This window comes from Phacochoerus africanus, chromosome 15 (genome assembly GCF_016906955.1).
Source record: "Phacochoerus africanus isolate WHEZ1 chromosome 15, ROS_Pafr_v1, whole genome shotgun sequence".
Taxonomy (NCBI): domain Eukaryota; kingdom Metazoa; phylum Chordata; class Mammalia; order Artiodactyla; family Suidae; genus Phacochoerus; species Phacochoerus africanus.
The window spans coordinates 31,142,466-31,157,195 of NC_062558.1; the positions used below are offsets into that span (position 1 = coordinate 31,142,466).

At 45.7% G+C, this 14,730-nt stretch overlaps 1 pseudogene; it reads left to right on the forward strand.

Moving 5' to 3' along the window:
• The first annotated feature begins 12,295 nt into the window (after positions 1-12,295).
• On the forward strand, positions 12,296-12,396 carry LOC125117110 (uncharacterized; annotated as a pseudogene).
• Positions 12,397-14,730: the final 2,334 nt, after the last annotated feature.

Consider the following 14,730-nt stretch of genomic DNA (forward strand, 5'->3'; position numbering starts at 1 on the left):
AGAAAACAGCGGTTTCCCTAAGGTATCAGCTCCAGGAAGGCAGCTGGTTTCACAACTCTGGAGTATTGCTTGGCACACTGCTCAGTAAATATCTGTTGAATGAATAAGTGTGGGAGAGACAGGAATGAGTGAAACTCAATTAGCCCAGAATCAAGTCACAGGCATGCGGCTTCCAGGTCCGCCGTGTGAAATTTAACTCTTGTCACCACCAGAGGGCGTCCCTCCGCTCACCCACATTATGCGATAAAACTGAACCCCCGCCCCGAAAGTCTCTGGGGTTCTCTCAGAGGCCTGTTTTTATGAAGACTTGACATTTGAAATCTCACCCCACTGAGCTTGTTTCTTTGGTGGCCTTTGTTCTTGTTAACTTCTTTCACTTACCATCTGTGTCTCAGTTCAACTATTATCTCTAAAAAGAGATGTTTCTTCTCTATCTAAAGTAGTCCCCATTTTATGTTCTGCCATCTCACCCTGTTTTATTTCCTTTATAGTTCTGATCACTACAATACTTGAAATCACCTAGTTTATGTATGGACCTGGCGGGGGTGGGGGGGGCGGGCGGCGGCTCCCAGCAGATGAGTGTCTTGAGAGCAAACTTCCGTCTATTTAAATTACTTTCTTATCACCCAAGGCCTTTCACAGGATCTCTCCCACCGGAGATCCCCAATAGGAACAGGTTCAAGGAAAAAGATAATGAGATATCTTTGGTTCCAAGAGACCCTAGCTCAGAATTGGGTAAAGGCAACGTTTTGAGGGCCCACAGGGCCTGAGAGAGGTCAGCTGGTCTAGATGGGAAGAGCCAGGAAGCCAGGATTTGGGGGGGGAGCAGATTTGCTGATTAAGGAACAAAAGGAGGTAGGAGGGGCAGCTCAGCAGGGGGCTTTGGGGTGGGGATGGGGCCAACATCCTGCCCCTCTCACCCTCCTAAATCTGTGGCATTTAAATTCCACCTAGTGCACAGAACAAAAGAAAAGAAAAACAAAAATACTATCATGTTTAGGCTGGTGGGTTGAGGGGGTGGGTTTCTGGGCCAATCCCTGCTTCCTGCGTTAGAATCCTAGGGCCCCAAAGGGCCAGTGGTTAAAAACTTTAACCCACCATTGTTAGAGCAGGTTGGAACCATGAGAGGCACTTGCCCCATCACAAGCCCTACTTAAGAGAAACCGAGGTCCCAGAGAGAAAGCATCTTGCCAAAAAAAGTGGAGGAGAATAAGCCTCAAAACCCATGATGCCCATCCGGCAATGCCTTCAAGCACTACGTGTGGCACCCCCTAGTGGCTAGGAAGCTGTGTTCTTATCTTTTGCAGGTTTATCGAACGGAAAAGGCCAAATAGAATTTTTCAGTAAACTCAGCTCATGTTGAGGGTATTCGATCCAACTGAAAGGGTTCCTGCAACTGGCTTCACCACTGTGGCCAGTGGGCACAGCCGAGGGCTGACCAAAGATGGCATGAGCTGCCTTGGGAGGTAGCAAACTTCCCATCACAGGGGGTGAAAAAATTAGTTAACGCTTAAGTGGTGCTTACCAGTGACAGGCACTATTCTAAGTTCTTTATTGTTAAACAATCTATGTATCTAATATAAATAAATATATAATATAAAAATATGTATTTTAATAAAATGGGAGTTCCCATTGTGGCTCAGAGGTAACGGACCTGACTAGTATCCATGAGGATGCAGATTCCATCCCTGGCCTTGCTCAGTGGATTAAGGATCTGGCAGTGCCACGGTGAGCTGTGGTGTATACCGGCAGATGTAGGTGTGGTTCCACCCCAGCCTAGGAACTTCCATGTGTTGCATGTGTGGCCCCAAAAAGCAAAAAATAAATAAAAATTTCAAAAAGGGAATGGGTAACATATTTATTAAACACTAAATTATTTGTTGTATTAGATGTTATTTTGCTCTGTGGGTTTTTTTTTTCTTTTTTTTAAGGGCTGCACTTGCGGCATGTGGACGTTCCCCATGGAACTAGCCCCTAGAAAGACTGGGGGTCGAGTTGGAACCACAGCTGCCAGCCTACGCCACAGCCACAGCAACTCGGAATCCTAGCTTAATCTGCGACCTATACCACAGCTCACGACAATGCCAGATCCTTAACCCACTGATGGAGGCCAGGGATTGAACCCGTGTCCTCATGGATACTAGTCAGTTTCTTAACCCCCTGAGCCACAATGGGAACTCCAGGTCTGGGTTATTTTATTGTATTGAATATAGTATATTGAAGTGGAGAACTCCTTACAACAACCCACAATTTTTTTTTTTTTTTTTTTTAGCTGCAGCACGTGAGAGTTCCTGGCCAGGGAATCAAACCAGCACCATGGGCAGCAACCTTAGCTGCAGCAGTGACAAAGATGGATCCTCAATCCACCACACCACAAGGGAACTCCTAATATTACCGTTTTTAAAAAACTGAAGCATAATTGGTGTGAAACATTGTGTTGGTTTCACATGTATATTACCATTTTGCCAATGAAAAAAATGCACAGAGAGCCAGTAAGTAGTAGCAAAAGACATTAAATCCAGTTGGTGGGTCCCCAGAGTCTGGGGCTTAACCACTACTAAAGTCCCCCCCGCCCCTGCATTAGAATTGCCAGAGGTATTTTGTTAAAATGCAAGTTACTGAAACTACCCACGAAGTTTAGTTTGCACAAGTTCTTTCGGTAAGGTTTGAGAATCACTAAACTAGTTGAGCTTTAGTTTTTAAGTACTTTTGTTTTCTGCAGTGATTAAAGTTGGCTGTTCCCATGGCCACTTGGTTGCAATGTGACCTTGGGCAAATTACTTAACCTCTCTGAGCTTCCAATCCTCTTAGCAAAAACAAAAACAAAACCCCAAATACCTATTCATGGACTCTGAATCTGACCAGTGACTTCTCTGACAGGCGTTTTTCCTCTTTTTTTTTTTTTTGCCACTCTGGCATGAGGAATTCCCATCGTGGCTCAGCAGTAACAAACCTGACAGATATCCATGAGGATGTGGGTTCAATTCCTGGTCTTGATTAGTGGGTTAAGGATCCGGCATTGCCATGAGCTGTGGTACAGGTCATAGATGCAGCTTGGCTGTGGCTGGCAGTTGTAGCTCCAATTCCACCTCTAGCCTGGGAACTTCCATATGCTGCAGGTGTGGCCCTAAAAAAGCAAAAAAAAAAAAAGTCTCAAGGTCAAAAAGTTCTTCAATTTTTGAGTCTTTCAACTTTGTCCTCCTTTTTCAAAATTGGTTTGGCTATACTAGGTGCTTTACATCTCTGTTTGTTTTTGTTGCTGGACTGGGGGGCATGCAGAAGTTCCAGGGCCAAGGATGAAACCCACAGCACAGCAGTGACCTGAGCTGCAGTAGTGACACCAGATCCTTAACCTGCTGAGCCACCAGGGAACTCCTCTATATTTTGGAGTAAAACATTGGGATAAATTTTGGAATACATATATGACTTGGGAATCTTTGCATCTCTTAAAGGGGTGGAGTGTCATCAGGATTAAACATCTTCTTGGAAACCTAGTATCATCCATTAGCAAAACAGGACCAACTAGGTCACACTATAGAGACTGAGAACTGTTATGACTGAATTGTGTCCCCCTAAAAAAGATATGTTAGGAGTTCCCATCGTATCTCAGCAGAAATGAACCTGACTAGTATCCATGAGGACGCAGGTTTGATCCCCAGCCGACATCAGTGGGTTAAGAATCTGGTGTTGCCACTTAGCTAAGTGAAGACATGCCTTAGATCCCATGTTGCTGTGGCTGTGGTGTGGGCCAGCGGCTGCTCATACTTTGATTTCACATTTCTAAATAGTAAATGCTAGAGAGAGGGTAGAGAAAAGGGAACCCCTTCCACATGGTTGGTGGGAAAGCACTCAGTATGGAAAACAGTTCAGAGGGTCCACAAAAACCTTGGAGTTCCTGTCGTGGCTCAGTGGAAATGAATCTGACTAGCATCCATGAAGACACAGGTTCAATCCCTGGCTTCACTCAGTGGGTTAAGGACTGGTGTTGCCATGATCTGTGGTGTAGGTCGCAGACGAGGTTCAGATCCTTTGTTGCTGTGGCTGTGGTCTAGGCCGGTGGCTACAGCTCCAACTCAACCCCTAGCCTGGGAACCTCCATATGCTGCAGGTGCAGCCCTGAAAAAAAAAAAAAGAAAGAAAAGAAAACTGAAAATAGAACTATCATATGATCCTGCAATCCCACTTCTGGGCATCTATCCAGAGAAAAATCATAATTTGAAAGATACATGTACCCCGATTTCATAGCAGCACTATTCACAATGGCCAAGATTTGGAAGCAACCTAAATGTTGATTGACAGAGGAATGGGTAAAGAAGATGTGGTACATATATACAATGGCATATTACTCAGCCTTGAAAAAGAATGAGGAATTCTTTTTTTTTTTTTCTTTAATTTTAGGGCCACATCTGTGGCATATGGAGATTCCCAGGCTAGGAATCAAAGCTGTAGCCTCTGGCTTACATCATAGTCACAGCAACACAGAATCTGAGCTGGGTCTGAGACCTACACTACAGCTCACAGCAACACTGGATCTCTGACCCACTGAGTGAGGCCAGGGACTGAACCCGCAACCTTATGGTTCCTAGTTGGATTTGTTTCTGCTATGCCACAACAGGAACTCTGAATGAGGAATTCTTCGACACAGTGGATTAATGATCTGGCTGGTCTCTGTGGCAGTTCCAGTTCGATCCTTGGCCTGATGCAATGGGTTAAAGGATCTGGCATTGATGGAGCTAAGGCATAGGTCACAGCTGTGGCTTAGACTCAATCCTAGCCCTAGGAACTTCCATATGCTGAGGGTGCAGTCATAAAAAATACAAATAGGAGTTGCTGTTGTGGCTCAGTGGAAACAAATCTGACTAGCATTCCTTTTTTTTTTTTGCCTTTTCTAGGGCCGCATCCGAGGCATGTGGAGGTTCCCAGGCTAGGGGTCTAATCGGGGCTGTAGCTGCAGGCCTACACCAAAGCCACAGCAATGCAGGATCCTAGCTGTATCTGCGATCTACACCACAGCTCACAGCAGCACCGGATCCTGAACCCACTGGGCGAGGCCAGGGACTGAACCCGCAACCTCATGGTTCCTAGTCAGATTTGTTAACCACTGCCCCACGACGAGAACTCCCCAGTCAGATTTATTAATCACTGCGCCATGTCGGGAACTCCCTGACTCTCATTTCTGAGGATGCAGGTTTGCTCCCTGGCCTTGCTCAGAGGGTTAAGGGTCCAGCATTGCTGTGAGCTGTAGTGTAGGTCGCAGACATGGCTCAGATCTGGCGTTGCTGTGGCTGTGGCACAGGCCAGTGGCTACAGCTTCAATTCGATCCCTAGCCTGGGAATCTCCATATGTTGCGGGTGTGGCCCTAAAAAGATAAATAAATAAATAAAAGGTAAAAAATTTAAAAAAGAATGAAATAATGCCGTTTGTAGCAACATGGATGGGCCTAGAGATCATCATACTAAGTAAGTCAGAGGAAAACAAATATCATGTGATATCACCTATATGTGGAACCTAAAAAAATGATACAAATGAACTTATTACAAAACAGAAACAAGAGTTCCCTGGTGGTCTAGCAGTTAGGGATCCTGCACTGCCACTGATGTGACTTGGATACAAGCTTCTATTTAGGAGCTTGTGCATGCTGTGGGTGTCGCCAAAAAAGAAAAAAAAAAAAAACCAGAAACAATGACTTAGAAAACAAACTTAAGTTTACCAACGGGGAAAGATCAGGGGGAGGGATAATTAGGAGTTTGGGATTAACATACAAACACTACTATACGAAAAATAGATAATCAACAAGGACCTACTATATCCTGTTGACCTCATTCTGTAATAATCTACATGGGAAAATAATCTGAAAAAGAATGGATATGTGTATACATATAACTAAATCACATTGCTGTACACCTGATACTAACACAACATTGTAAATCAACTACGCTCCAGTATTAGGAGGTCCCTCATGGCCTAGTGGGTTAAGGATCTGGCACTGGCACTGCAGCAGCTCAGGTTACTGCTGTGGTAAGGATTCACTCCCTGGCCTGGGAACTTTTGCATGCTTCGGGTACAGCCAAAAAACATGAAAATCAAAAAAATAATTATATTGCAGTATAAAATAAAAATTAAATTGAATTAAAAAAAAAAAAACCACCATAGACTTTTGGCCTCCCCAAATGTGAAACCATCAGTTTCTGGTGTTCTTAGCCACCCAGTTTGTGGTACTTGTTCCAGCCTCTAGGAAGCAAATCTACGTGCCCTGGAGTGAGTTGAGATGGGGTCTTCTGCCAGCCAAGGGGTTGGGTTCTAATGGGTTGATCAGGGGGCTAAAAGTGTGTTCCAGATGTCAGCAGCGAGTAGAAAAACACAGAGACTATGGAGCTAGGCACCCCTCAATTTGAATCCCAGCTTTGTCACTTTATAACTGTACCACTTTTGGGCAAGCAACACAACGTCTCTAAGCCCCACCTGTCAAATGGGAATAGTAATAGGACTTGGCAGAAGGGGTTGTGCTGAATGTTCCATTAAAGAACATTTGTCTGGCAATCAGCACAATGCTCAATAAATGGTGGTTACTATTCTCCCCCCCATTTTTGACTGTACTCATGGCATGTGGAAATTCTGGGGCCAGGGATCGAAACTGTCCCACAGCTGCAACCACACCAGATCCTTAACCTGCTGTGGCTGGAGGGAATTTCTGCTATTTTCCTTTTGGTGGGATGTGCTGTGCTGTGCTCAAGGAAAGGGGATTGTGGAGTTCCCGTTGTGGTGCAACGGAAACAAATCTGACTAGGAACCAAGAGGGCTTGGGTTCGATCCCTGGCCTTTTTCAGTGGGTTAAGGATCTGGTGTTGCTGTGAGCTGTAGTGTGGGTTCCAGATTTGGCTCGGATCCTGCGTTGCTGTGGCTGTGGTGTAGGCCAGCAGCCATAGGGCTGATTCGACCCCTGGCCTGGGTAACTCCATATGCTGCACAGGTGTGGCCCTAAAAAGCCAAAAAAAAAAAAAAAAAGGAATTGTTTCATTCTAAACCTGATGATTTGGCTAATCTGTGAGTATTCATGAAAGGCAGTATATAAGAGAATCCCAACAGGAAAAGGAGATACCAGAATAGGGAAATTTATGCAAAGAATTGCTTCATAGATGATGGAAGAACTGTGGAAGCAAACGGGGGAGGGTGAAGCCCCTGCAGATTAGCAACAGCAGGAGTGTCACCACCCATGCTGGGGTTGGAGGAACCGAGGGAGGAGGGGGTGTTTCTGGTACCCAGGAAGGACTGGCATCACCAGACAGAAGCTGGACCCCCCCAGTGGGCCTGTCTGCTGGGAGGTGGAGACATAAAAACTGTAGCTGCTGCTGGAAAGGTTACCAGAGGCAGAGAGAGGGAGAAATGGCTTCTCTTTCCCTCCCACCCACCAAGTTCCTAACACAGCTGGCCACTGGTTGACCTGTACAGGAAGCCAGTTGATCTGGCACCCTACAGACTCCATACAATACAGAGCAAAGCAGAGGTAGGGCCAGGAATGGATTTAAGGACAAATAACCCAGGCCCAACACTGGGGAGGTGGAGTTATATTTAATCTCTCTAAGTCTCAGATTCCCCATCTATAAAATGGGGATAATGATATCTATGGGTATCTACTCACGGAATAGTTCCCTGCATAAAACAAGGTAACCCATAGAAACAGTTGAATGAGGAGTTCCCATTGTGGCTCAGTGGGTTAAGAACCTGACTAGTATCCATTAAGATGCAGGTTCAATTCCTGGCCTTGTTTAGTAGGTTAAGGATCTGGCGTCACTGCAAGGTGTGGCATAGGTTAAAGATGTGACTCGGATCCCCCGTTGCTGTGGCTGTGGCGCAGCCCAGCAGCTGCAGCTCTGATTCAACCCCAGCCCAGGAACTTCCATATGCTTCAGGTGTGGCCCTAAAAAGAAAAAAGAAAAAGAAAAAAAAAAGAAAAGAAAAAGAAACAGCTGATGAACCTGGTGCCTGGCATGCAGCAGGGAGTACCCAAAAACATGAATGAATAATTTAGTTAGCTGTTTTCTGCTCAGAGAAGGAAACGAAGGAAGAGGACAGAGGCCTGGGAATAAACTCAAGGTACAGGAGCAGTGCTGATGATATTTTTATCTTGCAGACATGCCCATCTGTCCTCTCTGTTCTAAGCTGGTGACTGTCAGTCTCCTTTTAGAAACCCTGAGTCAGGGCTCCTCACACCAAGTTCAGGGTAGTCGCCAAGCTCCTTCAAAAGGACCTCAAGCCACTAGGTTTTTAGTCCGTGTCTCTGCCTCCAACTGCTGCCAAACTTCTCTTGCCTCCCCCAGCCTGGGGGCTGAGCCGTTTCCAGGATTTCTCTTTGTATAATTAAAAAGAAAAATAGAACAGCCAATGTTGCTAAACACGTATTTAAAGTGACACCCTGGGTTCAGGGAGTGAAAAATAAAAATGTTTAAGGTTTAGATTAAAAGTCTCCATGCTTAGCTGTCTCCTGACCTTGGAATTTCTCCTCAGCCCCCGCTGCCTTTAATCCCCGTCCCTGGCTGGTAAAAGCCTTTCAGACTGAGGGCATTTATTTCCCAGAGAACCATTCCTGCCTAATCACATAGAAATGCCCAGTGTCCCAGAAACAGCCTGTCAAGTGCAACATGGTCTCTGGTTCTCTCCAGGGGCTCTGGAGAAGGTGGGGGAAACTGGAGTGCTGATCACCCTAGGAGTCACCCCTGAGTCCTTGCTTCCCTTCACTGTGCCCTTTTCCCATCACAACTAATCCATCAGAAAACCCATCAGTCAGCTGTATTCTTTAATGTTGTCTTAAAATCTGAACGTTTCTCCCCAGCATCACCTTTTCCATCTTATCCAGACCACCATCATCGCTAGCCTAAAAGTCTGCAGTAACCTGCTCCCTGATGTCTCTGCTTCTACTCTTTTTTTTTTTTTTGGTCTTCTTGCCATTTCTTGGGCTGCTCCCACGACATATGGAGGTTCCCAGGCTAGGGGTCCAATCCAAGCTGTAGCCGCCAGCCCACGCCAGAACACAGCAACACGGGATCCGAGCCACCTCTGCGACCTACACCATAGCTCATGGCAATGCCGGATCCTTAACCCACTGAGCGAGGCCAGGGATCAAACCCGAAACCTCATGATTCCTAGTCGGATTTGCTAACCACTGAAATCCATGCTTCTACTCTTGATCCTCCAAAAGCCATTCTGTAAGAGCAACCAAAAAAATCTTTCTAAAACGAATCTGACCCTGCTCCTTCTCTGGTTGTGGTATTTTCCCACTGCTGCTGTAACAAATTACACAAATTTGGTGACTTAAAAAATATAAATGTTCTCTTTGTGGCTCAGTGGTTAATAAACTGAGAAGCTCTGACGAGAAATCCATTTCCTTGCCTTTTTCAGCTTCTAGTGGCTGCCTAATTCTCCTTGGCTTATAGCCCCTGGTTCTTCAAAGCCCATCAGTTCAACCTCTGCTTTCGTTGTCACATCTTCTTCTCTCTCAGGTATTCTTGTCTACTCTTTTTTTTTTTTTTTCCCCTGGCTGCGTCCATGGCATGTAAAATTACCTGGGCCAGGGATCAAATCCATGCCACAGCAGTGACACCACCAGATCCTTAACCCCCTGCACCACCAGGGAACTCCTGCTTCTTCCCTCAAATGACTTTAACTTAAATGTCACCTTCTCAGAGAGATCTTTCACTGATACATTCAGCCCACCCACCACTCCCATTGCTCATATCCCCTGGATTTACTTGATGTCAACAGAAGCACTTAATGTTACCATTTTGTTGCTGTTAGGCTATGGGGTTTTTTTGGCTGCACCTGAGCCATGCAGAAGTTCCCAGGCCAAGGATCAAACCTGTACCACAGCAGTGACAATGCTGGATCCCTAATCTCTTGGCCCCCAGGGAACACCTGTTTACACTTTTTAACTTGTTTACTTATATATTGGCCCTCTCCTCCACTAGAAAGTGTGCAAATGAGAAAAACCCTCCCATGCCTTGGTCACTGCTATATCTTCACTATATCTTTACCTAATATCCTTGGTAAATGCTTGTTGAATGGATGGATGGATGGATGATGATGGTCTGGACAGCCCACTTGGCCTCTGGGCTTTAGTGCCCAGGATTCAGTCTCAGCATGGAGGTAGGTCAGAAATGGGGAGGGTGCAACATTCAATGAGTCCTTCCTTTATGCCATTCAATGTTTATTAAACACAATAAGTACCTGACTCAATGAATACCCTCAAGGAGCCCCCAGTCTTCCTGCTACAACGGCCTGTCAATAAATAACCCTAACCCACAAAGATAAGGCTATAACGTGGGTGTGTTCAGAGTGCAGAGTGGCCCCTTATCACCTTGTACTGCCACGTACCTTTCCCAGTCTTATCTTCTCACCTGGGAACTCCTAGCTATTTGAAGGTCAGGTAGACTCCCTCATCACTTACCTGCCTGTCCAGCCCCTGGGCACCCAGAAAGGAGCTTGTCTGGAGCACATACTCAGTCAATGCCTGTTGTCTGATTACTGCTGTTTCCCTACGGCAGTTGTTCCTTCATTCACACACTGGGCAAGAAGGCAGCAGCTCGGTGGTCCTAACTCTGGCACTGCTGGCAATGAGCTGGGAGCCTCTAATAGGCTACTCACCCTCCCATTTAGCTTGAGGTTTCCAGCTATAAATAAAGGATTTGGTTTCCTTCCTTGGTATAACCCCTTGCCTGGACTTCTGTATAATCTTGTCTTATAAAAATTCAGACAATGCTTTTTTTTTTGGTCTTTTTTTGCCTTTTCTTGAGCCGCTCCCCCAAGGCATATGGAGGTTCCCAGGCTAGGGGTCGAATCAGGAGCTGTAGTCACTGGCCTACACCAGAACCACAGCAACGCGGGATCCGAGCCGCATCTGCAACCTACATCACAGCTTACAGCAACGCCAGATCCTTAACCCACTGAGCAAGGCCAGGGATCAAACCCGCAACCTCATGGTTCCTAGTCTGATTCGTTAACCACTGCACCACGATGGGAACTCCGCATATGTATTTTTTAAATGCAGGATGCAGAAGTTCCCAGGCCAGGGATGGAATTTATGCCACAGCGGTGACTTGAGCCAGAGTAGTGACAATGCTGGATTCTTAACCTACTGCGCAACAAGGGAACTTCCTAGAGGATTTATTTATTCATTAGGTATAGAGTTTCTATTTGGGATTGTTTGGGGTTGAATGTTTGTGTCCTCCTCAAGTTCTTCTTATGTTGAAGCCCAAAGTGACAGAACCTTGGCAGATGATTAGGTCTAGATTAGGTCATTGGAATGGGATCACTATGATGGGATTCCTGCCCTTATGAGAGGAGGAAGGGGAAAGGCTGTATGAGCACAAGAGAGAAGGCGGTGGAGTGCCTGTCATGGCTCAGTGGAAACGAATCTGACTAGTATCCATGAGAACACAAGTTCGATCCCAGGCCTCATTCAGTGGGTTAAGGATCTGGTGTTACCTACAAACCAAGGTGGGTCGGTCACCACTGAGAACTGAATCTGATGGCACCTTGACCTTGGACTTCCCAGCCTCCAGAACTGTGAGAAATAAATGTTGTTTAAGCCACTCAGGCTATGGCATTTAATTATAGGAGGCCCAGCTAACTAAGTTTTGGAGTTGGATGGTGGTGATAGTTGCACAACAATGTGAATGGACTTCATGCTCCTCAACTGACTGTACACTTAAAAATGATTAAAATGGGAAATCCCACTTTCTATGTATTTTGCCACAATTAAAAACAAAATCGGCGTTCCCCTCCTGGCACAGAAGAAACCAATCTGACTAGGAACCATGAGGGGGCAGGTTCAACCTCTGGCCTCCATCAGTGGGTTAAGGATCTGGCGTTGCTGTGAGCTGTGTTGTAGGTCGCAGATGCAGCTTGGATCTGGCATTGCTGTGGCTGTGGCTGTAGCTGGCAGCTATGGCTCTGATTCAACCCCTAGCCTGGGAACCTCCATATGTTGTGAATGCGGCCTAAAAAGAAAAAAAAAAAAAATTTCATTGGATTTCCCGTCACGGCGCAGTGGTTAATGAATCCGACTAGGAACAACAAGGTTGTGGGTTCGATCCCTGGCCTTGCTCAATGGGTTAAGGATCTGGTGTTGCCGTGAGCTGTGGTGTAGGTCTCAGATGTGGCTTGGATCCGGAGTTGCGTGGCTGTGGCATAGACCGGTGGCTACAGCTCTGATTCGACCCCTAGCCTGGGAACCTCCATATGCCGCAGGAGCAGCCCCAGAAAAGGCAAAAAGACCAAAAAAAAAAAAAAAGAACAAAATCAAGTGCTCACTTCAATCTATTAAAGTTGAAACAATTCAAAGATTGGCATGGCCCCTACATAAGGATAACATGCATATTTGTGAAATGTTCTTTTTCTTTTTTTGGCTGCCCTGAGGCATATGGAGTTCCTAAGCCAGGGATCAGATCAGTGCCAGATCCTTAACCCAGTGAGCAAGGCCAGGGATCAGACCTGTACCTTCATGGTTATTAGTTGGATTAATTACCGCTAAGCCACAACTGGAACTCCCAGCACAAAGTTTTGATTCAGACTCTGCCTTCCGAGGAACCCAAGAACGATATATTCTGCAAGAATCCACACACTTGCTGATGAAATTTGAGTTGTTTCAAGTTTTCTTTTTATTTCCTTTTTTTCCCTTCGGCCACGGTGTGGCATGTGGAAGTTCCCAGGCCAGGGATCGGAGTCCCGGCTGTGACCTATGCCACAGTTGGGAACTCCTGTTTCAAGTTTTCTGAGATTGCATATAATGTTGGTCAGGATTACCATTCTTGTTCATGCTTCCTGGTACACTTGTGTCTGTTTCTCTGGAATGTTCCTAGCATGGAATTGTTGGATTATAGGTTATACACTCCTTCAGCTTTTCCAGATACTGCCCAATTAGTTTTTAGTTTTTTTTTTTTAAAGGACCAAACCTGCAGTATATGGACATTCCCAGGCTAGGGGTTGAATCAGAGCTGCAGCTGCAGGCCTACACCATAGCCATGGCAATGCAGGATCTGAGCTATGTCTGCCACCTACACAGAAGCTTGTGGCAATGCTGGATCCTTATCCCACTGAGCAAGGCTGAGATCGAACCCTCGTCCTCATGGACACTATGTTGGGTTCTTAACCTGCTGAGCCACAACGGAAATTCCAGCCCAAATCGTTCTTAAAGTGCCTACATATTTTTCCAGTTTATTCCATTCCTAACCCCCACCCTCGGTTCACTATTTTGGGTCATATGGGCCTTTTTTCAGTTCCTTTAGCATATGTGCTCCCCTATCACAAGGCCTTTGCATCTGCTATTTTTTCTGCTGAGAACACTTCCCCCACACTCAGCCTGGCTCTTTCCTCAGAGCTCAGCTCTGTGCTTCACTTCCTTGAAACAGCTCCCTGACCTCCCCCCTCAACCCCAGGCCAGGTCAACCCCCTCTTCCCCCAACCCACATTATATGTATCATAGCCTGTATATCGCTCTGCTGTGATCCACTTAGCAGTTGCTGTGTTCCCTCTATCTTCACAACTGCTGGTACAGTCTCTCCTTTGCTCAGCTTCACGAGCCTGAAAGTCGTGACCACCGTGCTTGTTTCAGCTCACTGCCTGATCTTCAGCACCCAACACACCTGGTACATTGTATGTATTATCATTTTAATAGCTCTTCTATGTTCTCATTCATGTTCAAGCTGTGTAATTTTTCCAGCATGTTTTTACATTATTTAGAGTCTACTGGGGAAGATCATGGCAATGTAAACACAACCCTTTCTTTGAGGAACTCACAGATAAATGTTAAAAAACATTAGGTGAGCTTGCTGGACCCTTACCTATTTTAAGTGCTTAGCAACTGTATTTTGTTTTTGTTTTTGGCCATGCCCATGGCATGTGGAAGTTCCAGGGCCAGGCACTGAACTCGAGCCACAGGAGCAACCCGAGCCACTGCAGTGACAGTGCTATATCATTAACCTTCTGCACCCACAAGGGAACTCCAAAGTGCTCAGAAGTTGAATTGGAGCTGCAGCTGCCAGCCAACATTAACACCAGATCCGAGCCACGTCTGCGACCTACACTGCAGCTCATGGCAACATTGGATCCTTAATCCAGTGAGTTGGGCCAGGAATTGAACCCAAGTTCTCATGTACTAGTTGGGTTCATTACTAATGAGCCACAATTGGGAACTCCATTACCTCCATTTTACATATAAGGAAACAGTCTTTGAAAGGTGAAATCACTTGCTCTAGATCACACAGCTAGCTAGTAAATGTGCAAGCAGGATTTCTCAGCTGGAGGGCCTAACTTTCTATCATGGGGCCAAACTTCCCCAGCCTCAATCACCTTGCTTTCAACTGGATTCCAGAGACTGAGTTCTTAATCACAATGGCAAATTAATGATCGCTACCATTAAGAGGCATTTACTGAGTACTAATCATTTACATCCATCCATTCATTTATTCAACAAATATTGACTGAGAACCTACCCCTGCCAAGCTTTGTTAGAGGGGCTGGGAGTACAGAGACAAACAGAACAGAATAAAATCTTTGCCTTGCAGAGTGGACATCACTATGGGAGGAGAAAAAATAAAAATAAAGAAATATATGTAGGTGATGACCACTGCTACAGAGAAAATGGGGAGTCCCTTGGAGGCACAAAGGGTTAAGGATCCAGAATTGTCACAGCTGTGATGCAGGTTCAATTCTCCGGCTAGAGACTTCCACATGCT